This window comes from Aythya marila, assembly GCF_965140915.1.
Source record: "Aythya marila genome assembly, chromosome: 4".
NCBI classification, from domain to species: Eukaryota; Metazoa; Chordata; class Aves; order Anseriformes; family Anatidae; genus Aythya; species Aythya marila.
In genome coordinates this window covers 61,601,809-61,625,907 of record NC_139045.1, presented here as the reverse complement: position 1 = coordinate 61,625,907, position 24,099 = coordinate 61,601,809, and the positions used below count along the sequence as shown (strand labels likewise).

General features: G+C 43.1%; 1 protein-coding gene across 3 annotated transcripts in view; it reads left to right on the top strand.

Moving 5' to 3' along the window:
• C1QTNF7 (C1q and TNF related 7) overlaps window positions 1-24,099 on the top strand; it is a 50,284-nt gene that overhangs the window by 3,741 nt on the left and 22,444 nt on the right. Inside the window, exon 1 of one of the 3 annotated variants that reach the window (XM_082759400.1) lies at window positions 12,605-12,754. The exons of 1 other annotated variant lie outside the window; for it this stretch is intronic. The gene's annotated coding sequence lies outside the window, so the exon portion shown is untranslated. Of the gene's footprint in view, window positions 1-12,604; window positions 12,755-13,436; window positions 13,518-24,099 lie in introns of those variants that run through there. One more of the 3 variants, XM_082759401.1, reaches the window with a different exon arrangement.

The following is a 24,099-nucleotide window of genomic DNA, read 5'->3' as shown; positions in this document are numbered from 1 at the left end:
TGGAGGGAGAAGCTCCCTCCTGCTGGAACACATGTCTTCTGTTCTCGCTAGCTGCTAGGACTGAGGACCAAAAGTCTTTTCCTTTTTCAGCAGTCCATAAAAACTTGATGTTACGCCAGTCTTGCTAGCCCTGCACTGATGTGCCTGCACAGCTCTGGTCTGCTGTGCCTTAAAGCACCTGGGGACTGATCCCACCCCCCTGACACATCCCAGGCTATGTTTCATGTCCTTTCTCTCATAAAATTTCTTTTCACTGTCACTAGCAGCAGAAATGGCTCCTTGGCGATATATCAGAGAAACACCTAGGTTACTTTTTGCATCCATTGCTCGCTGCAGACACCATGTCAGTGTTTTGTTACAGAGCTGTTGGCTCCTTTGAGACATTATGAGGTCCAGCTCTGCACAGATATGCTCTGCAGGTTATCTGCCAGAGCCTGGCCTTTTTTGGCCCTAAACCCCGACAACAGCCTTTGATCACAGCTCAGCTTTAGAAACTCTCCCTGTCCCAAATGTTTTCATTTGTTTTCAACGTCTCTTCAGTTCCTCTACCCCTTTCCTCCTGTAAATTACCTATCTGGTATTCTCCTTTCTGTAGTCCTCCCATTTTCCTGGTGCATCTGCATGCTTACCCAGGGGATCCCCCTTTACCACTTCCTTGAAGAGGCTTTGGGGGGACCCTACTAACATCCACTCCTCCCTGAAGCCATGGTTGTCGCTGGGCTATCCTGTAACCCCTGCTTAAATAATGTGGGGCTGCAGTGTTGCTCTGCAGTGTTGCTCTAAATCTTCCAGATGGCTGACTTCATGATGACTGGGAGAAAGACCCAAACTACTACGGCCTCTCTGAGTTACAGTTCCTATTATTCAGTGCAAGCGTTCCTGCTAGAAAGGGGTCACACATGTCAGCAGATGACCTCTTGAGCACCAGCTTTGAGGTGGGGCAGGGAGATGTCATTCCAGAGAGAGGTGGTGATTTTTGAGTGGGAACAGGATGGTTTTCGCTCAGGAAAAGCAATTCCCTTAAAGGCATAAAGTACAGGTTGTAGCTCCCACTCCTCTCCTGGAGGAAGGAAATGTTCGCATCTGTCCCCAGCATGGGTAAAAGGAAAAGAAAACAAATACATGTAAAAATAGTATCCAAGTCAACTCCATTTCACTATTCTTTGTATTCTTTTCACTATTCATCTGAATGGCCCTAATAAGAATGCAAAGATCATGTTCCCCTGAGCATATTACAGCATTTAAAAGAGCAGCATCAGAGGTCAGATAGAGGAAAACAGCTTAGGCAGAACAAACAGGGCACATGGTTCTGGCTAGCTGTGAAACATGCCATCATACCTGCCTTTGCCCTCTGTCCCTCCTGCATCCCCAGGTCCCCAGGTCCCCTTGTGGGGCTCGGGTGGGTAAGCAATGCCTTCAGCACTGTGAGAGGGGACTGCACCAGCAGAGAGGTTTGGTTTCTCTGGAAGAGGGTGTATCAGCTGCATTTCACCATATTTTAAGCTGTAGAGCTGGGTTATACTGCTTTACATCACGGTGGGGGTTTGGAGGCTGCAGTTTTGGAGGAAAAGGACTACAAGTGGCCTTCAGTGATCCAAGGAGAATGGAGAGTTTCCTGTGCAGGACTGAATAGGACAGCTCCCTCCATGCAGCTCAGCCATGGCTTTGTAGCCTTCTTTAGGCAGAACTGCGATTGAAAGTTTCAGTGCCTGGCATTTCTCAGACAGAAATATATTTACATTGCATCACACCACAGTGATGCCTCCCACGCCTCCAGCAATTGTCCAGATCATCATACCCCTACTGTACAGCCAACATGCAGTGACTCTGCTGGGTGTTTCCTGCACTGACAGAGAAATTATCTTGCTCTGAAAGAGATAATGGATTATTTGAAAACCCTGGATAAATGCACATAATCCTCAAACTTATCTGGAGAAGTTTTCCTCTTTTTCTGTCTGGCTATCTTGTGAGCAGAAGTTACCCGTCAGAAACCTGGCATCTCATTTTCTCCCTTTCTACAGGCATGTTCTGTCCTCGCAGCCTGAGGCTGCAGTTTGAGAGTTTTGATTGTCAAAAACTGGAACAAAAACCCAGCCAGTGTGTGCAAAAAGTCTGGTTCTACAGTCCTAGCTAACCTCTGCGGTGAGACTCAGGCCTCTTCGAAGGGGTCCCGTACAGGGGTGCAAGGAGCAGGTTCATCATGGGTGCAGCTCCATGGACACCCAGGTTATATTTTTTGGGTTGCTACATCTGGCAGGATTTAGCCTGAGCTTTGCACTTCAGTGAGGAGTGGCTCACACCAAGGAAGGTTGTTTTTGTACCTCCCTCATAAGGTAAATGTCCATACAGATGCTTTCATGTGGTGCACCTCCTGGCCATTTTCAACCTGTCTCAGTGGTCAAGAAGTTGTATCACTTCTCCAGAGATACAGACAGGTTATAAAAATTTCAGTCCCCTAAACCAGCACCCTTTCCTTCATCAGGAGAGATGGTGGACCCGCGTTCTGCGTGCGCTCACTGCCATCATGGCTCATGCTTGTACGACCTCTGTGGTTCTTCTGGAACACGGTCTGGATTCCTTGCGATTAGGACTAGATGATCCCATAGCAGAAACAGCTTCACTCACACGGAAGAGCTGCCAAGATACCCTTAAAAGGCAGGATCTGCCTAGCTCACGCTGCTGGAAGCCTTCACCGCTGCTCCAGCCCGCCTCAGAAACCAGCCTGGCCCGGCCCTGCAGCAGCCATGGTCCTCCTCTGCCCCACACAGTGGGGAGAGGACAGATCCTTTGGGTCCTCATGATCAGAAATCAGCAGCACCATGCCCAGGCCCTGGCACCAAATCCCCTCCAGCATCCCAGCAGCTCGCCGGGCAAGTTTGCTGCATGTGCCTCCTTCCCAGTGTGTCAGCGGAAGCAGATGTTTCTAATTTATCACTAAAAACAAACAACTTAATCCCAAAAATATGCAGCAGCAGGGGGACTGGAGGGAGCCTTCCACTTAAAGCTGATTTATAAATTGGATAATTAGGGTTAATTTTGCCATGAATGAAGTGAATGTGTGTCTGATATCGTTACCGGTGCTTCCTCCTTGTAATTTTTGCAAGTCGTTGGAATCGCTAAATGTCCAAGGTTTTTTAAACCTGAGGTAATGAAATGCTTTCCTGTTATGCTGGCCAAAAGTGGCTGGCATTGCTTCCTTTAATCAGCGACTCTAATATTTATCTATTTAGGCCTTTGGAGCTTTATTTGTGTATAACAGACACTGCAGCCCTCTGTCACGTGAGTGCTAAAGACAGGCCCCACTGCAGCTCCAGCACGCACCCTTCCTGCTCCTGAAGGTGTTATTTCATCTCTAGTGTCTGAGATCTGAGCACGGTGCCCAGGTGAGACCCATAAATTTATTGGTATTGCCTGTAAAAAGCATGGCCAACAGGTCAAGGAGGTGATTCTCCGCTTTGCTCTGCCCTCATGAGACCCCACCTGGAGCACTGCATTCACCTCTGGGGCCCACAGCACAAGAAGGACATGGACCTGTTGGAGTAGGTCCTGAGGAAGACCCCAAAGATGATCAGAGGGCTGGAGCACCTCTCCTGTGAAGAAAGGCTGAGAGAGTTGGGGTTGTTCAGCCAGGAGAGGAGAAGGTTCCAGGGAGACCTTACGTCAGTCTTCAATACTTAAAGGAGGCTCATAATAAAGATGGAGAGAGATATTTTCATAGGGCCTGTAGTGATAGGACAAGGGGTAGTGGTTTTAAACTAAAAGAGGGTAGGTTTAGATTAGATATTAGGAAGAAATTCTTTACTATGAGGGTGGTGAGGCACTGGAACAGGTTGCCCACAGAAACTGTGAATGCCCCATCCCTGGAAGTGTGCAAGGCCAGGCTGGATGGGGCTTTGCACAGCCTGATCTAACAGAAAGTGTCCCTGCCCATGGCAAGGGGTTTGGTCTAGGGGATCTCTAAAGGCTGTTTCCAACCCAAACCATTCTATGGTTCTATAATACTGTATTGGTGTTGGAGGCCGCGGCTAACCTCAGAGTGCCTGAGCATGTGCAGTTATACTGAACAAACTATATATTTACCTGACACCTACTTCACACCATCAGTTTCTAATGCTTAAAGGTTGTGTTATTATTCATTTTAAAGGGCTCTTTTTCAAGCAGCTTGGCACCTAGCCATAGCATGTCTATCATTCACAGGCAGCATTGAAGTAGCAGCAATGCAGTAGCCTTAAAAAGACCTTAAAAGTTCCTGGAGACTCGACAGCAGCACCAGCCCAATTTTGCAGAAATTCTTTATTAGGGGGTTGCTACCAGAAGCCTCTGTGCCTTAGGTCTGCAAAAATTGCTGTGTTCAATGAAACTCATTTATGTTAGAAATGGATGACTGTACTGATTTCTTCAACCTCAAACACCTCTAAAAACATAGGAACACTGTTCAATTAAGCGCCTTTTCCCAGTAGATGCTGCAGTGATCCCCATTTCTGTTATGCAAGTGCCTGTGCTGCAGCAAAGGACGCAATGTCACACAGGCTGTCCCTTCTGGCACTCTTGCATATCAGAGTAAGCCCCTACAGTCCCATGCATGGGGGTGCATTTTCTGCAGTCAGGGCACAGCACTCTGTTTTTAGATGTTTTGTTTTGCAGGTTTAATAATCAGTAGGAGAGTGAGTTGAAAGCAAATGCTATTTAGCTTTTCCTGGGAGCACGGGGAATTAAACCTTACACTGGAATGGTGGTAAAGCTGTGAGATGATGTTGCGATGATCAGTGCTCTTCTCAACAATCTCTTCTGCTGTGAGTCGCATCTCCCACGGCTGGAACAGTTGGGAAACCCTTCTCCTCCATTAATTCTATTAAATGGTAGAATTAGACAATGTGCCAAAATTGCAAAGTACTTCTCATCAAGCCTGAATCTCAGTTGGGTTAAACAGAAGAGTGAAGGAGACTATAAGAATAACAGAAGGAAAACGGAGCCAACTGTGGAGCTAAGAACAGGAATCAGATCCCTCAGCACTCTGCTCCAGCTACTACACTCCCTTCCCTCCCATAGACAATATCCATAAAGTGATCTGGGAAAACAGTGGGTTTGAGAGGATTACTGAAGACAATTGTAGCAACATTGAGCTTGCATGGAGCTGAAGCAATTCTATTTTTGGACTAAACAAGTAAAAAAAAAAAATTAACTCAATCCCGACAAGTCTGTGCTGCTCAAGCAGTTTAAAGTTACATTAATGAGAGCTCCAGCACCAGTTTATTCTGAAAAGCTGCAATCTGCTTTTCAGTTTTGCAGCATTTTCCCAAATGGAGAAGCCATATGTCATTACATTAGTTTGTACTAGCAATGTAGTCCTTTATTTCCTGCAAACTGGGCTGCATGTCAAATGCTGCTATACACTCTAAGTGTCTTCTTCCCTACATAGCTAAAGAGGTGCCTTTCTTCATGCTGTACTTATGAGGGGATGGCCAGGAATACCTTTGTGTAAGAATGTCTCATGCTTATAGAAAGGAGACTGGTTTCAGCTCATAGCAATAAAGGAACATTTCTCTTAGATTTGTCTAACCATTTGGTCTAAAATAGCCTCTGATGAAGTAGCAGTATTTAAAATGAATTTTGCTTTTGGGTGAAGATACACCACAATGAAAGAGTGAGACTCTCTTTGCCTTCAAGCATCCACAGTCTTTATCCATGTTTTCAGACCTCTAAAAGGCAAGGCAATTTATTGCAGAATCCTTTCAGACCACTGGATGGAAGATCACACAGTTCCTGACATGCAAGTTCAGGGCATTTGTACATGCTCAAGATTTGCTTCTGATAGGTTTTAATGGCATATGTTGTTTATGTTCCAAGACTATATACTCAGCAAAGCATCCAAAAACAAATGTTCAGCCCCCACGGGGTCTGGTAAAAGCCCTGAGGATGAGCTTTGTTGTGGCAATAAAGCCATGGTAGCTGTCAGGTTCTGAGTCTTCCTTGTGTGGCACCCATGTGACCAGGAAGGGACTATATATATGCTTCTACATATTTTTGAGCCAGAACTTCAGCTGGTATAAATTAATTATGCTGCCTTTGCAATCTATGCAGCTGTACCAATATATGTCAGCTCAAGATCTGACCATTCAGGTTTCCAGACTGAGAAGCTGTATGCACAAGATAGTGTACACTAGAGGTTTTAAAAAGTAGATGCCAAAATTCTTCCTTTTCAATGTGTAATTTGAAGCCTCAACAGGAACTTGCAGTTCCTGAGTTCTTGCCCATTATTCACTAGTTCATATACTAGCTGAGACCAAGTGAATGAGTGGCATTAGCATCTCACCTTAACTGAGAAATAGCTGCAGTCCTGATTTTGCTGGCTTGGCAACTCTGAGCATGCATGCAGCACAGTTCTGAAGACAGGGGGTGGTAGTATGGGACTTCCACATATGGGTTGCAAAGAAGCTTAACTGGATAGCTGCAGGAAGCAGAACATGTCTAGCATAGATCAGAACCCCCCACTATATAAATACATATATATTTTCCCCAGAAGTAATATATTGTTGCCTATCTGCATTTCATTTATTTATGTATTAGAGGGAACCATCCGTAGACAGTGTTATTTGCCAAAAGCAAGATGTGAGATTGAAGTGAGAGGAACATGCATATAAAGCACTTATTTAAATGCTTTTATTTTAGTTCATGTCTTTCAAGACAAGACTACCTTGTCTTTCAGTTCTTCACAAGCCCTCCTTATGTATGAACTGAATTTCAAAACAGAAATCGATTCCAGATGTCTTCAGTATATTTTTCCAGGCTTGCAATTTAAACAAGTTACAGCAATACTCACCTTCATATAGTTTTTGATCATTATAATATGAATTCTCACTGACAGCAGTAGACATCATGGTTTTCAAAACCAGCTTTTATTAATTTGGATTCCATTCCAGATTGTCAGAAGGGCTGTGTTTTAAGGAGAATCACTTATTTGATGATGCGTAGTGCAGCTGCCCACCACATGTACAGCAGCAGCATTAGCACTTTTTAATTTTCTCCCACTTTCAGCTTCAGCACTGGAACCCATTACATAGCTGGCATCTTACAAGTGCTGTGTTTCTTTGACCCTTCCCTCAGAAAATGCTCCATAATAGCAGGCTGGCTTACAGCCTTTCTCTAGCTTCTAAATTTAAGACATGAACAGAGAGGAGAGTCCAGCAGGTAGGATGCAAGTCTGGAGAGATGAATACTTTTACTCTTTCTTGCTCTGCACTGACTGTGTGATCTCTGGCAAATAATGTTGCCTTTGCGCCCCTGTTCACATCTGTAAAATAAGGTATTATTTTTTGTCTTCCATGGCAGATAGGTATAATCAAATGATTTTGTGATCAGAACTAGAGTTTGTGATTACCTGTAATAAGGTGAGCAAAATCCCCTGAATCATAATCATTGAGCCAGCTCCTTGATCTCAGGGGTAATGTGGGTCAGGTGTGCTGCACGGAACTGAAAACCCTGAATAACAGAGGTATGGCGCACATACTGCAAAGACATTTGCCAGCTGAAGTCAGTGAAGGGCTGTTTGAGCTTTTTAGCTCTGGACCAGAGGCAAATCTGTTGGACCTGAGGCGGGTATTGCAGACTCACCACCAGCTGTGTGTCTTAGCATGCAGGCACAAACTGAAACAAAGGAAATTCTCAATAGTTCTAAGCAGGTGGGATTTTGTTGGTTTTGTTTGTTTTTACCATGAAGGTGACCAAATATTGGAACTAGTTGCCCATAGGGAGTGTGGATTCTCCATCTCTGGAGGTGGCTTTGAGCAACCTGATTTGATTAAACCTGGTTTGAGCAGACATTGAATTTGGTGAACTACAAAGGTCTCTTCCAACCAAAACTACTTGTCTGATTCTGTACTAGTGCTGTACCTTAGCAAATATATCCTCTTGAAGCACTGGAGACCATAGTGTGCACCCTTAAGGTAGCCTTGCAGGAGAGAGCCTATCTCCATCAGAGACAGACCAACCAAGTCATGATGGACTGAACTGATGCAGTGCAGCTCAGTGTTTCCACAAAAAGTACACGTGGCCCCAGACTGATCCTAAAAAACATGTAAACACCTTTAGGTAGCACTATACCTCCAAGGAGCCGATGCAACTCTGAATCAATGGCACAGTACATCTCCAGATGAACATCTACAGGTAATGAAAGTTTACTGCATTGGGAAATAAGTTCTTTAGTTCATATTTACCTTCCATGTTGTCTTACATGAATCAGCGCAGCATTTCAGTCCTTCTGGCCCAGCCTTTACACGCAGTAGTGCAACTGAGCCTAGTGGTTCCCATAGATTGCACACATTGCATCTCTCACTAAGTAGCCAGATGTGGACTTCTTCAAAATGTCATGAAGTGACATTGGACATAATCACAGAATGGCTGAGGTTGGAAGGAACCTCTGGTGGTCATCTGGGCCATCTCCACTGCTGAAGCAGAGCCACTGTGGGGCCTGAAGCAGGTTGCCCAAGCCACATCCAGCTGGTTTTTGAATATCTCCAATGATGGAGATTCCACAGCCTCTAGGGGCAACCGGTGTCAGTGCTGACTCACCAGCACAGTAGAGAAGTGCTTCTTGATGTTCAGGAGGAACCTTCTGTGTTCATGTTTGTGCCCATTGTCTCTGGTCCTGTCACTGGGCACCACTGAAAAGAGCCTGGCTCCAACATCTTTGTATCTTCCTCCTTTATAGACATTGATGAGATCCCCACTGAGCTTTCTCTTCTACAGGTGAGCAGTCCCACCTCTCTTGCCCTTTCCTCAAAAGCAGAGCAGCTCTCCGAGCCTGCAGGCTGACCAGCCCACTCAGTCTTCTGAGGAGTGTTCAAAAAATGAATGGGCAACATAGGTCTTCAATTTACATATAAGGTTTTACAGTTACACCAGGAAAAAAAAAAAAAAAAAAAAAGTGATTTCTTAACTGTTTGATGTGGGGCATCATGACATAGCTTTCACCTGACAAGTCTCAGACATTTCTGTACTCATTACCAAATACTTCTGAGATCTTGGCCAAGCTTCCAGTTTCACATTTCATATTACAACTGCAATTATAACTGTGGCCCTTAGTTTGTAAACTGTTTTCCTAACTCCTATACAAATCCATGTCTGTGAATGCATATACAATATGCTGTAAAACAGATGACATTTTCATTGAGGGAACAGCACACGGAGGCTGCTGCTCTCTCCAGCTGTGAGACACAATTGCACGTGGCTGCAGTAAAACATGATGCCCTGACACTCCCTCAGCTTACACGGTTGTGTTATGGCTGGAATGGGCTGGTGGCCTTGGAGAAATGCTACAGCCTCTGCATGTATTGCTGCAAGTGCACTGCCTGATGGCTTGCCATGTCCTCTGGGCAATGCCAGGTCACAGGGCTGTGGTGGTTTTACTCAGCTGGGCAGCTGAGCTCCACCACAACCATTCTGCCACTCCCCCTCCTCAAAGGGAAAGGGGGAGAAAATACGATATAAAGGGCTCAAGGGGTGAGATAAGGACAGGGAGATCACTCGATAATTATTGTCACAAGCAAAAGAGACTCAGCATAGGGAGATTAATGTAATTTATTACCTATTGCTAACAAGCTAGAGAAAGTGACAAACTAAAAGCAAACTAAAAGCACTGTCCCCAAATCCACCCTCTTCCACCTCCTCCCCCTGAGCGGCACAGGGGAACAGGAAATGTGGACTGTGGTCAGTCAATGATGCCTCGTCTCCACCGCTCCTTCACAGTCACTCTCTGCCCCTGCTCCACAAGGGGTTCCTCCCATGGGATGCCGTCCTTCCCAAACTGATCCTGTGGGGGCTTCCCACAGGCTACCTCAAGAACTGCTCCATGGGTCTGTACAATGGGGTCCATCCCATGGAACAAGCTGCTCCAGCACGGGTCCCCCACGGGCGGCAGCTCCCCCCAGACACCCTGCTCCTGCATGGGCTCCTCTCCACAGGCTGCAGCTCCGGCCCAGGGCCTGCTCCTGCGGGGGCTCTCCATGGGCCGCAGCCTCCTCCAGGCCACATCCACCTGCTCCACCGGGGGCTGCTCCACGGGCTGCAGTGTGGAGATCTGCTCCATGTGGGACCCATGGGCTGCAGGGGGACAGCCTGCTCCACCAGGGGCCTCTCCACAAGCCACAGGGAAACTGCTGCTGCCTGCCTGGAGCACCTCCTGCCATCCTACTGTGCTGACCTTGGGGGCTGCAGGGTTGGTTCGCACTCCTCACTCTCCCAGCTGCTGTGTCATAGCAGCCTTTTTCCCTTTGCTTAAATACAGAGGCACAAACAGCATTGCTTATTGGCTTGTCTCTGGCCAGCAGCAGGTCCCTTTGGAGCTGGCTAAAATTGTCCTTTATCTAACATGGGGCAGCTCCTAGACTTTTCTCACAGAGGCCACCCCTGTAGTCCCCCGCTACCAAAACCTTACCATGTAAACCCAATACAAGGGTCAGAAGCAGAAACATGCCTGAGGATAATTAGCTTACAGTCAAATTTGCGGTGTGAACTGAAAACATCATTATGAACACAAGCTTTGGTTCTGAAAAGTTAGGTGTATATTCTGCTTATCTCAAAAGACTTCACAAATAGCTCGCAAGCAGGTTTTGAAGTTTAGCCTCTTGTAATTACAGGCAGAAAGCTGGATGGTGTCCCAACATGCTTCACTCATGGGGCTGCCTTCTGCAACCTGGGTATGTGTGAGCAGTCCTGTGTGCAAAGCATTGTCCTTACAAAACCTCTGCATCATAAAACCATGTTAAAAAAAAAAAAATAGAAATCCCAGCTATTTTCTAAAAATAGACAAGTTTTGCTGGGAAAAGTGGAGAAAATAAATGCTTGCTGACAGCTTAGCAGAGACAAAAGAGGTTTATCATGGTAGTTGACAATGTCCTGTAGAGACATGGGTTCACGAGCACATGACAAATAATGAAATGAGTGAATACTCTTCTAGCTCCAACCCAGATATTGCAGATCCTTGGTAGCATACCATGACCAAGCTGAGATATACAAACAATACATATATTGTTTGATAATACCTTATATTTTGAGAACATAGGTGGAGAAGGGAAAGGGTGAAAAGGCAGAAGTTCAAAATAAGAGTTGAAATTAATGTATTGTATATTTAAGGTATCAGTATTTGACAAAGGAAGTGGATATAAATGGAAACTAAACTAAAACTGATGTTTCAATCGACACAATATATCTCTGCTACTAGTCAGCTACAGCTGTGAGAGATTTTATTTACCAATAAACAACTGTAAAGTTGTACATGTGTTTTGGTGTCTTAATAAAGTTGAAAAAAATAAATCACCACCAACAACAAAAGTCCAACCCACATCTGAGGTTCAAGAAAAACCTTTATAACGCTAATTTAAGATGTGTAGGGGCTTCCTCTAGTCCACGGACATATAAAAAGCATGACACACTAGAAAAAAAAAAAAAAAAAAAAAAAGTCATTTTTCATTCAAAATCTTTGTCTTAAGCAAGAAATGCAAATTAAAAGTTTTGAGATCATTTATTATCCTTACATTTCATAAAAACAGGAATTTGGCATTTACAATATCTTGAAGTTTTATTTTAGACTACAAGTTTGTTTCTTTTTTTCCCTCATTTGCAACAGAATACAACAGAATAGATGAGGACATAGATTTTCTTCCCTTCTTATCTTTTTGCAACTCCTTTTATTATGCCTAAAACACTGTTTTTTTCATCCTCTCCATAGAACGTCTGTCCTCATTGTCTGGGAATTGAATGACTATGTTTAAAATAATGTCTTTATTTTTGTAAATATAATTTTACAATGGAACAGGGTGACACTTTTTAGCTGAAGCCTTGCATTTGCCTCTTTTAAGCTACATCATTATCTTTTCTTATTCATCTATTTGTTTTACTGAGAACTTGTTCAAAAAGTTATGCTTGTTACTTTATGAAGTTCAATCATTTTAATTCGAATGAACGAAAGGGAGAAAAAAAATGAAGTAAACAGATCTTTCAAAGGAGAAAAAAATCTGAAAAAAAAAAAAAAAAAAACCTCACTTTTCTTTCAAACAATTCAGTGCACTTATGATGTCGTAAATTATAAACTTTATTTTGGGTTATATTTTCTGGCTGAGATACAGAGATTCTCAGAAAATCAAGGTTTGAAATAGAAAGTCAGCAATAACCTAATTTGGAATGCAATGAACCTAAGTGGAAGGGACAGAACTGAAAGTGCTGCCACTTGGGAGTTGTGAAAAGAAATAGAAAAGCCTGTCATCCTTCTTTTATTTTTAAAAGATGTGAGCAAAATAAAAGCTGAAAACATGCGTTGCGTTTTCATTTTGCTGTGCCTCTGCTAGACGCATTGTTCACACACCCTACCGGTATATAACATGACATGCCACAGTTCTGCACTCAGATTGTTCGCTCTTATGTTACTGCTCAAGTATGCATTCAGAAAAGAGCCAACAGATATAGTAGATTTATTCTAGTTGTCGAGGTCAAGGACTCCTTTTTTTTTTTCCCCTTTGGATTCAGCTGAGAGGGAACTCTTTCTTCAGTAACAACAGAAAGGCTTTGCAGTCTACTGTCAGTGTGCACCACTGATACAAAAGTATTGGAGAATATTTTTAAAGGAAAAATCAGGAAACTATTTATCAATAAGAAGCACCAGTGTTGTGTCCAGTGCCGAAGTTAGGGGGCTTTCTGCAGAGCACAATATCTGCATGCACTGTAATTCAGACTCCAGCTGCTGGAAGCTCTTGCAAGTCATGTAAGTAAAGGGCTTTACTTTGCAGAAGCAAACTTTATGTAGTCTCTTGCCTCATAAAAACTCTTAGATGATCTGAACTTCAGCTGAGTTTCCTTATACTAGTAGTGTTGTTTTATCTTGCCGTGTTCTTCTGAATAATGCATGCATGCAGGCACAATAAATTACTAACTTATCTTTCTAGAAATGTTTTGCTCTGAGTAGAGTGAGAAGCAGGATCTGTAAGTGGCTCGGGCAGGCTGTGCTTGCTTTTATGATCGCTGACAATTGCTGTTCTCCGTTTATGATCAGCATGGAAAACAGTCTGTTTTTTTACAGTTCTTGTCACAGTTATTTCAAGAACAATGGGAAGCTGGCAGCAAAATGCAAAACCTGTGCAAAGGAAATCAATGAGCACAATGCTAGTTTATGAAGCAGCGTCAGTAAACCCAAACGTGGTGTGTAACCCCCATGGCAAGCTTGTGGTCTTGTAGGACTTTATATCCTCTCCTGTGAGGCTTAAGAGGTCACAGATTATGTGATGGTTAGTGGGAACATTAACTGATACTAGAAATATTTTAATTGTTTTATAAAAATGCATTTATAAAAATTTATAAAAATTATAAAAATTGCTGATATTTAAGTGAATCATTTTATGTATGATTGTTTGGATTTTACTGCAGGGGATGGATCAGCTTTCCCTGATCTTCACTGTGTGATTTAAGATCATGAAGTATTTCCTTGTTCTCTATTCAGTTCATGTATGCATTGGCATCAGAAGAGACAGGTAATGAAATCCCAGATTTCTCTTGTAGTCTGTGGCTTTTAGTCCCTGCCCCTTTGATGGCTGCCCACTTGCTGGTGGTGTGTTAAGTGAAAGAAAACTGGATTTTGTGCCAAGAAAGATTGATTAGCTCCACTGACCAGGGTACAGCTGGTATTATCCTGAGTGAGAAATGTAATGGGTCCACCTGCATGTACTCAGGGCTCCCACTATCCTTCTGCTCAGAGAGCTCCTAGCCCCTCACATTCCTTGTGGCCCTTCCAAAAGTACCTTAGCCCTCTGACATTGCATCTGCTATTTGGTTCATACTTTTTCCTAGCTCCCAGTAGCTTGTAGCAGGTAATTCCCTCCAGACCCACACAACTCTGCACACAAACCCTCACAGAAGGCACAAACCCACAGGGCAATATCAACTTTATTTATTGCAGATATGCCACCATAATCACCCCAGGTGCTCAGAGGAGCACAGTCGCTGTCCCAAAGAGCTTGCTGCTGCTCCCAGCCCTCCAGCTGACCTTAGTTTTCACAGAAATGGAAGGGCCACATGGGGAAAGTGGCACTCAGCATCAAGGGAGATGCAAAGGGAAGACTCCCCTGGACTTCAGCCAGGCAGTCAGACCTGGATGCTGAAATAGTGAGGAAATTAATACACACGCAGCGCTGTGGAGCTGCTCCCAGAGAAATAGGGCTGCCACCTCCCTGAGTGCAAACGGGGAAAGGCTCCGCAGAGAGAAGGCTGCAGGCTGGAAACAGTCATGTTTGGAAGGTGCACTGGCAGGAGTTCCTCAAAGACGCGGGGTTCAGTGTGAAAGCCAGACACCTCTGCTGATGGAGGAGGGAGATGTTGCTTTTCAAGAGTGTTTGGAGAGGGACAAAAAATGTAATTGAGATCTGAGGCAACTCTTTCATTTTCTTTGCAACTCAACTCTCACATAACTAGCTGGTGTAACCGCACTCCAGGGAGAAAATAGCAGTTTGTTATATTTTTGGAATTTATGTATATTCATGTGTTCCATTAGTCTCTTGGCAAACGCATCTTTTTAGCTCTAAAGCTTTCTGAACCTTTCATATAGTCCTTTGCTTTGAAGCAACAGATGTTTGCGATAAGCAGATGGTTATGGCTTTGAATTTGAACATCTTTAAGTACTTTGTTGTGTATGTTTTATGGGGAGGAATGTACTCTCTCTAACTATGCAGAACTGATGCATTAAATGAAAAGTATCCATGTCTGGATGCTTGATGTCACTTCCTCGCTTGCAAACCAATAAACCACATGTTCTTCAGAATTTTTTGTTGGGAGATATTCTCACCCTATTACTCAGCTCGTGTTTTCAAGTTACAAACCAACTGTGAAATACACCAGTCTGATGTGAGCTCAGTCAAAGTAAACGAGCAACAAGAAGAGTTGAAGGAGCTGCCCTGGTTGTGAATTGCGTTCTTGCTTTAATGTATACTGTGAGCAGGCTGAAATCTTCCTCTTGTGAAATTTCCCAGAGAAAATAATGCAGTGCCTATGAAAATAACGGAGAAGAAATCTTTTAATCTTTCTTATACTAAAATTTCATTTTTCAAGAGGTATGAAATTTGATGTGTAGGGAGTCTAAGAGCATAAGATCTTAGACCAGGAATAAATTTGGTAATACAAATTGAAAGAATTAATCTTAAATAAGAACATAACTTTCATTTTCTTTCAAGAAAAAGAAGACAGATAAACTGATTTAATCCAAATATTTTGCTATTGGATATTCATTTATGTCTCTAAAAATATATGGTTCTTTTTTCCCTCTCCACCTAACTTTCAGATTTGAACAGTTTGTTTTCCAAAGAAATCTCTTAAGGCAGCCTGTGACATGTGAGAACACTGTTTAAATTTGAATTAGTTGATCTTAAGGATGGATTATTGCATAGTTTATCAAAGGCTTTATTAATTATAATGGCACAAGATATGTTATTTCATCAAGTTAGTGTGTACAGAAGGCACCAGCCTGACCTGAAAGAAGAGAAATGCCTCATTTCAAGCAATCTTTGGAGTTTTTACTTCCATATTTGAGAAAGAACAGGGCTGTTGGATGGTTCATGGTACTGGAGGGGTGCTAGAAGGGCTCCGTGTTGATGCAGGATATGCTCTGTCTCTCCACTCCCTCTGGGAACCTTCTTTTTCACTTCTCCAGCATGTAGTAAAACCCCTAGTGACAGGCTGTCCCAGAATACACATTTTTTCCCTTTACACACCTCGGGTCATCCTCATTGCTCTACAGTACTGAGGCTGGAGTTCAGCCTTACTGGAGAAAAAAGGTCTTGGGATGGAGAAAGGGCCTGGTGGGGACGCCATGCCCTAGCATAGTTCGTGGTCCCAACTGCCCAGGGTTTGGACTCGAGCAGCATCTATGCATTTACATGTATAAGCAAAGTATGCCCACTTGTAAGCAACAGGTGCAGGTTGCTAACCCCTGCAGTTTGTTGCTCAAGGCTAACAGCTATTTTCATTACTGCCTTGACTAGCTGTGCTTTTCTTGCTGGTTGCCTCATCCAGATGTTGTCTGCTAAGTTGGTGGCACTGGTCATTACCCAAGACAACACTGGACTAACAGAACCAACAGTTTAATCAAAGACAGCAGTTCCCTTCATTCCAATTCGAAACTGTTAAGATCTCTTCAGTATCCATTACTGCGGGCTTAAAAAATAAAAATAAAATAGGGAAAACAATGAAGAGTTCTATTCCATAGCCTTGATAACTATTACTTGATGATATGAGGTTAGAAATCTACATACAAATGAGGAGTTGTGAAAACTGCTGATTGATGGGCTTTCTTTTTAACAATTCTAATTGTTTATAGGCTGCAAACACTCAAATATCTTGAAAATGCCAGACAGTGCTCTGCTACCTTACAGCAATATAGCTCAGAGGGAGGCTCTCCTAAATTAATGATATGAAGATACTGCATTTTGATGTGTACCAGACTTCTCTTGTATCTCTCTCGGGATCTCTCTCTCACTGTCTGAGTCTGGTACAGCACCTTAGTACACATGTATTTGTCTGAATGCCACCTTTTGGGTTTACAGACATTAGTACTGAGGCAAGATTCAATGACTGTTAAACTGAGATCATCCCGGAAGTCTGTGAAGATGCAGAAAAGATAAGGTACTTTCCCTGAATTATGGAAATATGCATCCATTCATGGTCACCCACGAATAAATAGATTCTTTGTGAAGAGGTAATGAGAACAACTTTTGTTGCCGTGCCTTGCTGCTGTGTGCCTATAGTCTTTCCATAGGGTCAGAAACAGAAACAAGTCCTCCAAGACAGCCAGAAAGCTCCCAACCTAAATGTCAAACAAGACAGTCATGAAAGCAGACACCAAAAGGAGCAAAACATCCAGATGGAGAGCCCAGAGTTACCAGTACTGTTGTTCTACAAGAAGCTCTTGGCAGCTGGGGCATCACAGTTTGCAGATGGAAGGCTGGTCTGGAGGCTGCTCAAAGCAAGCCACAGCAACAGAGGGTTGCAGTGGCTTCATGGCCTTTGTGCCTGTAGGAAAATCAGCCTGCTGGAATAGGTACTGTCATCCCTAGGTTATCAAAACGACTGATAGCTAACGCAGCCTGTCTTTGAGTGACTGCCAATTTCTGAAGCTCAGTCAACTTAGCAACATATCTGAAATATCTTAAGATATCTTGATATCTTAAATGTAGTTATGGGGGGGGGGGGGAAATTGCCTGGGCTTATATTCCAGAGGGAATTACTTCCGTTATATTTTTAACATTTCCTCTGTGGCTTTTAGGATGTTTCCTGAAATCTCCGATTACATTCACGTAACATCTGCCTCCAGCTTTTTCTAAAATATCAGTGAAGCAGACTACACAGTAATTAAAATAATTCTTTCTGTGAACTTCATCTCCCTTTTGGCTTATCAGCTGATGCTGCAGCAAGTAGTTTCTGCCTTGATGGGCTGTTGATAGATAGTTCCCTAAGATAGCTTACTCCCTCAGCTAACTTGTCCCTCCAAGGCCCTTGATAGAAAAAGAATCAGTATTCACCACAGATTGACTTTGACAGTTATCATTAGTTCAGAGTTGTGGCGGCACAGAAGGCAATTGGTTGATGTTTGGGAAAAGATGACAGTACAGAGAGTCACAAGAAAGGGTTGCGACTGGCTTGGATTTTTTGTGACAACGGGGAACCAGGTTCAGCATCACGTTATTACAACACCAAGGACTCTGCCAGCACACCCTGATCACTACGGGTTGCACATGGTGCTTATGGACATGGTTCAGTGGGTGACATTGGTGGTAGGGGGATGGTTGGATCAGATGATCTTGGAGGTCTTTTCCAACCTTAATTATTCTATTCTACCTCAGTGCCCACCTACCTGCAAAGCAGCATTAGCATGTACCCTGAGTCTCCTTTCTCGGAGGAAAAAATCAAGACTAGGGAATCCTGGAGGTTTACATAAAACTTTCAAGATTCAAGAGCGCCAAAACACAAGTGTCTGAGCATCCCCAAAGGGTAGAATAATTCCCAGTTACAAGACTAAAGATTTAGACATTAAGCAAGCATATTGTGTTGACCCTATCATGTCTCCTATGTTCTGCTCCTTAAAGAAAATCCTCTGTTTCTGTGGCCATTCCTTGTTTAGAAAGGAAACTGTTCAGATTCCCTAGTAAAAGTGAGCACCAAAGGTTGCAGAACAAGAGGGTAAAAATCCATATGAACTGAAAATTAAGGTATTTTATCATTATAATTATTGACAGCATACTACTCTATTTCTGTAATTTGCAAATGGGGAATATTCTTCTTTTATTTATATATGCTTTTGAACATTACTGAAAATATCATAGCCCAGGTGGGAATCAGGGAAATAAAAGGGGGTGGGAGGGAGAAGAAGAAAAAAAAAGAAAGAAAACACACACACACACACACAAAAAAAAAAAAAAAAAAAAAAAAAAAAAGAGAGAGAGAGAGAGAGAGAGAGTTTTGGAAGGTTCTGCTTGAAGCAAAGTAGTTAAGGCCAAGGACAGGAACATAAATGAACACAGTGCCTGTGGGGTTGATAGGTGACTCGAATATACTGTTTTTTTTTTCTTTAAGCATAGATCTGGAGTCAGCATGTGAGAAAAAGTCTTCATGTTCGTCTTCCCTGTGGAAGGGAATGATGCCATCAGTCAGAGAGCGTGCAGAGGTGGCTGGATGAAGGTGTTGCCAAAGACCATCCCAATAGTCTATCTACGCTGTGAATGTCACACTTGAAATTAGTTAGCAACAGCTATGTCACCTCGATTTGCATGCTAATACAGATGGTGCAGGAAGGCTCTGGAGAGATGGATCCACAGTTAGCTGGCAATAAAATCTTTGGCTTTTATGAATCACTGAAATTTCAAAAATTCTCAGGAGTGTATTTATCTAACATTGCACCTTGCCTCTTAAATGAAGAACTATCCCATTGTGGCCGCATCTATGATGTCAACTCTTCAAGGAGAAATGGATGTCACACATTATTTTTCTCTGAAAACAGCAGGTGGAGAAACAGCTTTGGACATTTTTCATGTACATGAGATATGACAAAAGCTGGCTTATTATCAGACTGCTGGTTGAGCATAGACCTATGTTCAACAGTACCAGACCCTGATACAGAGCAGGAGATCCTGTCCCAGAATAAATCAATTGAAGGGGAAATATAAAATGCTTTTGTTTTCACGAGATGAGCATTGTTTTCAAGACAATCCCATGACAGAATGTTTTTGAGCTAAATGGCCCTTTGCAAAATGCGAAGGGACCCTGGCTCCATTTTGTCTCGTGGGCAGGGAAGGAAGGTGAAGGTCTGGAGAGACACTTCTGCGCATGGGGTGGTGGTGACTGGTGCTCTCCCAGTTGCAGATGAAGCAGGGTATTTTGACATCTGTGGCCCACTCAGCGTAACATTTTCTCACTGTTTTCCCCATAGAATGAGTTAAAAAAAAAAAAATAAAAAAAAAAAAAAACACTCCTCTAGTACCTAAGCGCTAACAGGGATTTTTTCAGTGTAGGTTTATGTAAGTAGTATTTTGCTAACAATTATGGAAGTTATGACTACATTTATGTGGTCAGGGCTGTGTGCGTATTTGTTCGTATTGATTTCACTGTAATGTTAGCTTAGGTGGTATTCTCCGGACTGTGGATATATTTTCCCTAAACTGACAGGGTGTTATATGTTGTAGCTTTGTGTCACTTCACTGTCTTTGAGGGCTCAGCTTTCATGCAGGTGCCTAAAGCAGCTCTTAAAGTTCACACTCTAATGCAGACAGGCTGGTTGTCTAATTTCTGCTTCACATGGCTTCTACCATCTTTTCTTCACTGCTGCCAGTGTTTTCTCTGGCTTCCCTGGGGACACCAGATGCATCTAATGATTCCAGTTCCAGCTTCCAAGCTGAAACAGATCATGGACAGCAGCCATGTGTTGTTCAGATGCTTGCATGGGAGGGAGAGATCTTTTTCCTTTTTCCCTTATTGAACCAATTCACTCAATAAGAACATGTTTTAGATCAAATTGGCATCACTTGTAGCTAATTCCAACCTTTTCTAATTTTTTCCTGAATTCCAGCCTTTTGCTCTATCCTAAATGATGAAGGCACTGTAAAAGAAAACCTGTGCAACAGGACAGTGTACCTTGTTCCTAGCTTACATGATAGGGCAAGAAAAGTGTTTCAACTTAAAAGTTGAAGGCCATAGCCATTGAAAAATAAGACAACAGCCAGACACATGCTTGTCTCCAGTGTTGCATAAGTAGACATAATACATAATGTACTGCAACATCACAGCAGGTCTCCCAAATTGAAAACAAGGAGGAATAAAAGACTACCATACCTTGCCTCTTAAATCCCACGAATGTGTTGTCTGTGTTGATTAGTTACTTTGATTTGTGCTTCCCAGCACAGTTCATTTTTCCTTTTAATAAGTGTTCGGCTTGTAAATTGTCACTTGGATTGATAGTATTTGCACCAAACAGTGTAATTAGGCTGGAGCGATGGAATATATTACATTGTTTGTATTCCATTATGTTTATTCCAGATGGTTTTTGTCACTGACTCTTTTTCCGAGCTGAGCTGTTAATAAACATGGGATAAATCTAATGAATAAATTTTCTGCACTTGGTGTAGATCAGTGGTGATGTCTGAGATGGGGTTATGCCATCAAGTAATGGGCTCTCATTAGAACTGCAGAAATTAATTCTCACTAACATATGAGAAGGGAACAGAGTCCATGGGTAATGAGTGGTTGAAGAAGACATTTATGCTTTTTTTTTTCTTTTTTCCTTTAGAAGTCATCTTTTCAGACATTAAAATGAGGTTATGATGAGTTCACAGTTGTAGCGCTTTATTGCTTCTTTGGATGAGGGAGGTGTTTTACAGTAAAGCTGCAGGGCAGGTACCTGGGTTCAAGCCTCTCATCTGCTGGAAAGCTCCTCTGAGCCCCGGAGCAAGCTGTTTTGGACTGTGCCTCACTTTCTGAACAAATGCTTCTTCTCTTCTGCCTTTTACCTGCCTTGTCTCTTCAAATAGAAGTCGTGCTAAGTACCTGCCCAGCCTGGAGATGCAAAAATCATTACAAAAAAAAGAACTGGAACATTTTGGAGAAGAGAATTCCTTATGGGATGGAAACACATTGTGGAAATCTACATGGCACCGGGGCTCTCTAAGTCTGCTCATTTGCCAAAGTGACGTTGACTGGAGAAAACAGAAAGCCAACTAAATGATGTGACAGCAGACCTTGGAAAAGTCATATCACTTAAGGAGCTTTCCAGTAGTGGCCTGTGTAGTTTTTCCATCAGAAAGGAACATAAGAAATCCCAGGATGAAACAAAACATGATCCAAAGCATATATCCTACCATCTTTTAAAAGCTTTAAAAAGGTGTCTGTGCTGTTAAGGCCTCACAAGGCAATGTGTCCTCAAGTAAAAATAACAACAAAATAATAGACATCAACAAAAACCCTGTGAACACAATAGGCTCACACATGCCTATCAGCAACAGGCCAGGGAGCTCAGTTGGTCCCATTAGCTGGGTGGCAGTGGGTCTCTGCCGTGGTGGATCCCAGACCTCTGCCAGCCTGGCTGCTCTCATAACCCACCCTTGCCTGTGCCACCAGCTGGGAGAGGATTTTCCCTTACAAAATGACAGAACATCTTCCTTTATGCATTGTTTCCAGCTGCATCCTGGAACGAGCAGTGAAGGATCTTCACTTGCTGAAGTAACGCCTTCAGCCTGGCATTGCTTTTAAACCTGGGAGCTGGGTTCACGAAGATGGCACATCTTAGATTAGCAACTATGCCATATAATAGTAATTTCACTGTGCATCCCTTACATGCCCCTTTCAGACATATGCCAGACAAACTGCCACTAGAGAGAAAAGATTAAACCGCTCCATTGGCTGGCATTTGCGAATGTTTCCTGGAACACAAGCGGACAAGGAAGGGGAGAGGAGAAATAAAATGTGCAATAATTCAAGAAGACCCCAGAACAGTGATCTGAGAAAGTCAGGGAGAGCACGGCTGTTTTGGTCATTGAGGTATAAGGAAAATGAGGTTAACAGCCCATGCCCAGGGCTTTGAGTGTCCCTCCTGGGCAGGCTGTGAGGCACGAAAGCGTTAACCCTCCTGGAATAAGTACAGGACATTCCAGCACTCGAATTCACACAGTAAAAATAAACCTCTCACAAGGCATGTTGCCTATGGGGTTTATGCTCTGCTTTTGGATTCAGTCCTTTAGGAATGCAAAGCCCTTCTACCGGGGCTGGGCTCTAAGAGCACCTTTCCTTTGCTGGATTGCTGCCAAAGGTGGAACAGGTCTGTGGTAAGGAAGTTACAAAGGTCCACATCTCCCTGCAAGCCACTTGGCCACACTATTTCCAGAGGCCTTGATTCATCTCTGGCCAGTGCTATAGCATCCATTTTTAAAGATTGAGGGCAAAATGCTTTCCTTCCTGTGTGTCCTACTCACCATGGTCCCAGGAACCTCTGAACGTCCACTTACACGGCAGGGCTGTAGTGAAACAGTCCCACAGAGACCAAGTGCTGGGAAATAAGATGAAAGAACAGCCTGTACATCAAATGGGTGTTTAGTTGGCTGGGTAGGACGGTTTAGTTATTTCCAGCCAGTTCACTCGACATGCAGTGTCAGACTAAAGCACAGCAAGGTGCAAGCTGGACGAGAGCCCTCCCCAGGCAGACAGCAGCTCTGTTGTGTTTGTTTTTTTGTGTTGGTTTTTTTTTTTTTTTTTTTTTTTTTTTTTTTTTTTTTTTTTTTCCCCTATTGGCCAGGAGAGGACTTGGCCTTTGCATTTTTGAACAGTAATAATAATAGTTCCTGCTTCTGGCATGGAAACCTTTGTTTACCCCAGTTCCCAGCGCTCGGAGGCCTCTGGTCGGAGTTTTGTTTAAAAGATTTATACACGGAGTCTGCAATCACAGCTTGAGCTGGCCACGGCGGTCACACAATGACAGCAACTGGGCAGGCTCAGCCCCTGCCCCTGCCTTGCAGAGCTCCAGCCGAGACGGGTGACACCAGCCAGGCAGCAGAGAGGGAGAGTGGATGGGGTAGAGACCCCTGCCCCTGCTGGGGTTGGGAGCATGTGCTATCAGATGGCCCTGTCCAGCTTTTCATGTCAAAACCAGCTCATTTTGCATCACTCTGTATCACCCTCCTCATTTTCCAGCTGACTATGGTCAGATAATCAGATACTCAAACTGTCAAAATGTTTTCCCTTACTCTTGGCTTTTTTCACCTACTCTTCCTGGCTCCTCTCTGTTCTCCCTCACTCCTTCCTCTCTCTGCTGTCACACCTGGGATTCCCTCTCAATCTTCAGTACTGCCTTTGTGTTTGATTTTTCTTAGCATACGAGCTACTTGAGGTTGGTTGTACTTAGTAATTCCTGTATTCCCATACTGAGAGATGGTCTACCAAGAAGGCAGATGGAAAAAATCATGGCACTGCTATTTTTCATGCTGTTGACAAGTGGAGAGCACACAATCAGCAGAATGTTCTCATTGATTTATTTATTAGTAGTTTCTGTATATGAGAGTGGAAGAGAGCATCCAGGAACATCAGACTAATTTCTGTTTGGTTACTCACTGGAAAACTGGAATTAACCAATGTAGTCAGATGGCTTACTCTGGATTTACACCAGTGCCAATGAGAACATAATTTAGCCCACTAATTTTACTCTACATCCCTGCGGACATAGGCAGCACATGCAGCATGTTAAAACTTATCTGAATGCTTATTAAGAGTCCAATAATAATAATGTAATTTTCTGAGGATTATCTAAAATGCATTTCCTTCCTTCATGACTTCCATCCTCCCTCTTTTATCTTATGCTATTATCGCCATAGTCTCTGAGCACCTTGGCCGTAAAACCAAACAGCAATTGCAAAGTCTTCAGGGAACTTGGGGAAGTATTTGGCACTTCTCAATATACTGGTTACAGTAAGAGGTTGTCAGCTTATGTTTCTTTGTCTTGTCTTTTTACCTCCATAATGCACTACATTTTGAAATGTAGTAGATCTTCACTTAGATTGTGAAATAAAAAGCATTTATAATATCCAGGAATGA